Here is a 7125-nt window from a genome sequence, read left to right as displayed (position 1 = left end):
ATTTTCGCATCCTACCCTAATAGCATGGATTGTTTGATCCATTTTTGTCATTCTTCGATCTAGGCTATCAAGCTTAGCTATTACCGCCACCATGCTATCATTCACCGAGTTCACTACTCCCCGACTTACTTCATTCCTCGGATTGTGGTATTCTCTAGAATGCTTAGAGAATTCTTCAATTAACTCCTTGATTTCCGGAGGCGGCTTTCTGGTGAGCGGGCCTTGTGAATCGAGGAGTTGCCTTGTGGTAACATTAACTCCATCATAAAAAATGTAGACCTCTTGTTGGCTATTAAGGTCATGGTGTGGGCAATTTCTAAGTAGGCTCTTGTACCTTTCCCAAGCTTCATAAAGAGATTCTCCGGGTTGTTGCTCGAAGTTGGCAATGGCTTTCTTTAGCTTGGCTATCTTGGAAGGCGGGCAGAAATGGTCTATGAACTCTTCTTTCATCTTGGCCCATGTGGTGACCGATCCGGGAGGAAGTGACTTTAACCAATCTTTTGCAGCTCCTTTAAATGTGACAGGAAGCATGCGAAGAAGTTGGATCTCGCGAGGCACATTTGGTACATTGAAGGAATTAGCCACAACATTTACTTCATCCAAGTGCTTATAGGCGTCTTCGTGATCTTTCCCGTAAAAAGGAATCTCCTTGAGTTGAGCGAAATATGGCCCTTTAGCTCGAAAGTAACGGTTGCGGGAATTGTGGGTTGCACAAGTCCCGGGCCAGTGTCATCACGCATCCTCTTCTTCCATTCCCCCATGGGGATTTCATAGATATTAGCCATAGCGGTAGCTAAATCGTCTTCAAACTCGGATGTGTGCTCGTATGTGGGTTCGTCTTCTTCCTCGGTCTCGTACTCGGTGTCTTTTTGAATTGGGTCTTCGATTGTCAACGAGGCACTGGATGCTCCTGATTTGTTGCTCTTTTTCTTGCTGAAAACGGACTTGAGGTTTTTGAGTGGTGAGTTCTTTGAAGAAGAGGATTCTCCAACGGTTTTGCCATTGCTCCTTCTTAGTGCGGTTTCCGGATCTTCAAGAGGGGAACCAAAGGTGTATCAAATCCTTGGGTCATGAAACAACTGCAAACAAAACAGAAAACGCGTAAAAAGAACAAAAAATATAAAATTAATGCTGATTTAGCGTCGTACTCGCCGAGTCTGGGCGAATGCACTCGGCGAGTCCAAGGTAAAATCAGTTTATATATATATATATATATATATATATATATATATATATATATATATATATATTACCTAATAAATTAAACAGAAATTAACTTTGTGTAAGATAAATCTCACACAAAGGATCGATTGAATTAGATTTATAATGCTAATTTTAGAACCGTTCCCCGGCAACGGCGCCAAAAACTTGATGTGCGTAAACTCACTTAGTTTTAATCCTACTTTTAATTGTAAAATAAACACAAAAAGGCAGTGTACCTATCAATTGTGGAATAGTTTAAGCAAGTAGGGTATCAAACACAGGGAATGGCAAATTAAAAATAAAAACTAATTCTATCTAAATTATTTAATAAGTAAAGGGTTTTCTCTAGTTTTAAAAGACTAGAAACTTACTAACTATTACTTAATCTAAAAACTAGAAAAACAAAGAATTAACTAGATTCAATAATACGAAGGGACTTCTGTTTAGTTCAACTCAATTGATCCTATGGTTGATTTCAAGGTAATAGTGCAATGGATTAATTCTTTTGTTGTTTACCGATTCAAGTGATTAGGTTCGCGTTCACTACACTAATCGTTAGCAAATAAACTAACTTAAACAGTGATCAGTCGTCTAATTCAATTTAGTTCACTAGATTAATTATTCAGATTACTTTAGACTCACAATAGTTAATCAATTTGGTTTTAATTAACTTCTTGTTGATGGTCATCACACAAGCTTGCACATAAATTTACTTAATTTTCTTATTAATCCTAGTTTCATGTTCATTAATCTTAGACATATAGCAAAGTAGCCACAAGATATATGAGGTTGATAATCAAACGATGTTCATGCTATTTAATTACCTTCCTATTAACAGAAAATTAATTATCATTCACACACAAGGTTCTTTAGCAAGCTAAAATAATAAATAAATCACCAACATTGAATTAATCCTACCAATAATCAAACCATAGTCTCAATTTTGTATCCCCAAATAGAAGTTTAAGAGTTTTAGCTCATGATTGAAGTAAATAACAACACAAAAACGAATTCTAATTGTCTAACCATAGTGGAAAACAAAAGATTAAGTATAATGATGGAATTTGCCTCAAAGCTCCTTCGGGATTGAATTGTAGCTTCTATCTTTGTCTTCTAGGGTTTCTCTAGCCTCTGAATCGCAGCTAATTACTCCAGAATTATCCCAGAAGTTTTTTTCCTCGATCTGAGAAGTTATCTATATATTTGCGTATCGGCTCGTCGAGTCCATCTCACAATATCCGTATGCGATAAGCATCTGGGTTCCCGAGTCATTATCCTCACTTGGACTCGCCGAGTAGTCGATTCTACTCACCGAGTAGGTTCTATTTTTGGTGTTTTTCTTCTTTATCCAATTCCCAAGCTCCTAACCTCTTATCTTGCTTCCTTTTGCTTCCGAGCTTCATTTTTGGACTGAAAATACAATTTAAACACTTTTAAGTACCTTTTGTCCATGAAATGCAATAATTTAGCTAATAAATGAATAAAAATCTATACTTAATACAAACTAAATATGCACATGTCATTGGACTTTCAATCGAAATCTTAAAGTTAAAAAAATAAATCTTTATTGTGGACTCTTTCTTCTTCTTAGGGTAAATACATTCATTTATCTATTTTAACTAACCGATGGGTCGAGTCCCGATGACCTCTCATTGTAGTCGGACTCAATTTAATATGACCACTAGGGTCGGAATAACCATCATCCCACTAGCCATTACTGAAACAAGGGTAATGACAAACTTGAATAAAACGAAATCAATTACTAGCTTCTTGGTAACCTTGCGACTTTCTCTGATCCAAGTGCGAGTCATGTTCTTCCGGTAGTATAGATCTCTACTACCATTCACACCTACTCATACTCGTCCCAAGTATTGTCTCGCAGTTAACCAAGTCACCATACATAAATCATATAATCATTCAACACACCAGATAACAAAACCAGGGTTTATATTAATTCTTGAAACTATTACACAAAAGTTCAAGTTCACCCTATACTATGCCTCTAATAGGCTACATCATAAGTTACTATTTACACTGTTACTTCATAACTTGATCGTTGGATATAAAATCCTCATCCTTGATTCGCTTCGTCGTGGATCATGTGGAATGCCCTTGGCTGTGGCGGTACATTTTTCTTTGCAGCTTTGTCCTTCTTTGGGCAGTTCTTCGAAATATGACCACCATCTCCACATTCGTAACACTTCCTATTGTCGAACGTACAATCTCTAGAATAGTGACCGATCCTACCACACTTATAGCAGGTCACTTCTCCATCGCATCTTCCGAAGTGCTTCTTCTTTCACTTTTCACACCACTTGGTTTCATCTTTTCCTCCAGATTTCGAGAGTTTGGTTTCTTTGTCGATCATTGAAGATCCCTCGTGTTTCCTTTTCCCTCCAACTTCAACTCTCTCTAGACCCTTTTCCGATATTTGGGTCTCAACATTCTTGGCTGCCCATATGGTAGCTTTCAGAGTGGTTGCTTGCTTGACTATCGGACCAAAGTCCGCTGGTAATCCATTGGCAAACTTGTTGACCTTGGAAAGTTCAGTTGGAATTAGGTATGGAATAAGCTTCATCTTCTCCATAAAGCTTGTAGCGTATTCAGTGACACTCAATTTTCCCTTCTTTAAATTCGGGAACTCATTGTTGATTTCCAGAAGATCCTGCTCAGAGCAGTATTGCATTTTCATTTGCTCCACGAACTCTTCCCAAGACATCTTGCTAGCTTCCCCCTTGGGCATTGAACCAGCCAGTAACTTCCACCAGCTCAGTACTCCAGATTTTAACAGAAGGATTGCAAGAGTGGTCTTCTGTCTATTGCTACACTCGCAACTTTCAAACATTGTCTCCATCTCGGAGATCCAGTCCATGACTTGCACCAGTGTTGGGCTCCCAGAAAGACATGGTGGTTTGAATGCCATGAAATCCTTGTACTTTCATCCACGTCCATCATTGTCTCCATCCTGATTGTTTCGAAGAACTATTGGTGGGTTGGCTTGACCAATGGTCCCACTATAGTTCCCTTCTTCCGACTGCCCCTCATTCAGCTCAGGTTGTTCAACTGGTATTGAGGGTTCACTCCTGTTGTTCAGCAACAATTGTCTCATTTCCTCCTTTTGTTCAGCCATCATGGCTTGAATCATGGTTCGCACTCTAGCCATTGTAATTTGTTCAGGTGTTGCTGCTACAACAGTCACTCGCTTAACCACAGGTGGTTGATTCCTATTTTCGTTCACGTTTCCAGCTCCACTCCTAGTTCTTGTCATTTTTGATCTATACACCGAATAAGGTGAAATTAGATCCTTATTCACGATAGATATTCAAATCATCCTTATCACTCCGAAACGTTTACATGCTAGTTCTAATATCGTAGACGTACACTTAGAATCCTACACACATAAGGCTTCAAGATCCGGTCGGCAATAGACCATAGATCCGAACAAATAATATCATATATGGCAACATATAACATTTAGCACATAAAATCATTTTAGGCATCACTCCTAAAATAAACTAGTGCTTGTGTCAATTTAGGTGTACTACCTAACATATTTTAGACACACTCCTCACAATCATTACTTAGCATTCTAAGTTTAAGTCTAGAAATTTCCTACAATTTCCTAGTTCGCTTAAACTAATGCTTTGATACCAACTGTGACATCCCCATTTTCACGGCCAGAAAAGACCGATTTGTTTATGCTTTGTTTTATAAAATCAGAATAATCTTTTAAAGAAAACGGTTGCGGAATTTGTTCCCAAAACAAGATATGATAATAACTTATCAAAAAATTTCTCAAAGAGAATGTGTTTTCATTTAATAATAAAACCTCGGGATGTCATGTTCCGATACAGACATATAAGCATAAACAGAACTTACATCCAATTACACTAATGATTTACATCTCCTTTAATCTCTCAGTGCAAAGCAGCTTCGTATCGATACCTGTGATACAATTAAACTGAGTGGGTCAGGCTTGGGAACCTGGTGAGCATATAGGGTTTTCAACCCACAATAATATAATTATTATATTCAATCATCAAACAATCAACCCAATTACCCATTCCCGTTATCTCCATGTATTTCTTAAGTACCTTCCTTAAGGAATTATCCTAAGGGTCATCTCTTACATCGTATTTACCTCTCATCTCCTTACATCACATTTCCTTGTATGTTTGTTCCTAAGGACTTTTTCCTAAGGATCATCGCATGAATACGTAGTCACAACATCGCCTGGAGTAGTAAGTCATAATAAGGGTTAGATTATCATCGCATGAATACATAGCCACAACATCGCCTTGACTCGTAATTCATAGTAAGGGTTAGAATATCATCGCATGAATACGTAGCCACAACATCGCCTGGACTCGTAATTCATCACCTACAGGTTATGAGCCTAATGGTGTTTCCACGGGGTCATCTAGAATAGTCCGTGGCCGCCATCTATACTCTCCTAGATGACTACATCGCCAAATTTCCACATCGCCGGTCAAGGTTATGGTATCTCCTCTCATCTCACATCACCTATTTATCATTACCTAATTATCATCACCTTTCTATCATCACCTATTTCTCATCACCTAATCATCATCACCTGTTTCTCATCACCTAATTATCATCACCATTATATCCTCACCTTTCTCTTATCACATTCGTTCAACACACATCAATTATTTCATCTACCCATGTTCTACCCAACATATTTATAGATATAAATTACATATATAGTTTAAATCATTTAACACTCATATAAAAACATCAATTCCAAGCCCATCTCATATAGACAATTAATATATAACACATAGCACGTATTTCATAGCTAATGCTTTATATTTATGTGTTTAGAAGAGAGTAACCGCACACTCACACATATAAACCACAATATATATACATATAACACGTATTTCGTCTAAAATTCTTCATAATTATGTGTTAGAAGAAAGTAACTACAGACTCACTTGATCAGAAGATGATCGGACAACACTACGGCTTGTAGAAGTATTATTCTTCGGTAGATCTGGAAGATCTTCACAAAAACCGGACTTCTCGCGGACAGAGCTTCGGCTCGGGAATTGCACATCTCGGGATCTTCGGGGCCTCGGGACTTGCTTCGGGGCTCGGGAATGATACCGCTGCTTCGGGATATTTCTTGCACGAAAAACGATGCAAAAACGCGAGAAAACGAGAAGAAATGAGCAACTGAATCGGCTGCACTCGACTTCCTTTTATAGGGGGCTGAAGCCCGATTTACGCGGGGCGTAAATTTCATTACGCAGGGCGTAACGACGACAAGGTCGCTGACTCCCCCCATGGATAATATCGGCCAATTTTTATTTAAATTAAATATCGAAATTATTAAATAAACTTCAAAAATTCATATCTTCCTCATACGAACTCCGTTTTCGACGTTATTTATATCCACGCGTAGGTGAGACTACGATCTACAACTTTTGCTTAGACTCCGTCGGCTAATTTTGACTTTATTTTTTACTATTTATTTTTAGTAGGTCGGGACAGGAAAACTGATGGGTTTTGGTCATAAGACATCCTATGTGCTCATACAACCCCTAATGCTTGTATCTAGGTTTCTCTATTGTACACGCTTTGAATCCAAGACTATAAACCCTAATTCTAGCATATGGAAATCGATATTAACATATAATTAGGTTTAAGATATTACCTTGATTGTTATGTAGCAATAACAATCCTATTTCCTCCTTGAATTGACTTTGGAAGGCTTAGAGTCACAAGTGTCACTCCTCTAATGGCTTACAAACACCAAGAGCAAATGGAGAAGGTATAAAGAGAGAGGAGAGGTATAAGAATTCATCTCTAGGACCTCTTGGGAAGGGATCTACGAATTCATGAGCCAAGGGGTGTTTATATAGGTGTAGAGATAGGGTTTCAGTCATTATCCTTATC

At 38.1% G+C, this 7125-nt stretch overlaps 1 non-coding gene across 1 annotated transcript; it reads left to right on the top strand.

Annotated features, from left to right (window-relative positions):
- The first annotated feature begins 295 nt into the window (after positions 1-295).
- On the top strand, positions 296-402 carry LOC145007814 (small nucleolar RNA R71). The gene has a single exon (XR_013663178.1). It is a non-coding gene; the product is annotated as a small nucleolar RNA R71 (small nucleolar RNA).
- The last annotated feature ends 6723 nt before the right edge of the window (positions 403-7125 follow it).

This window comes from Lactuca saligna, chromosome 7 (assembly GCF_052625555.1).
Source record: "Lactuca saligna cultivar CGN05327 chromosome 7, ASM5262555v1, whole genome shotgun sequence".
NCBI classification, from domain to species: domain Eukaryota; kingdom Viridiplantae; phylum Streptophyta; class Magnoliopsida; order Asterales; family Asteraceae; genus Lactuca; species Lactuca saligna.
This window is presented reverse-complemented; position numbering and strand designations above follow the sequence as displayed.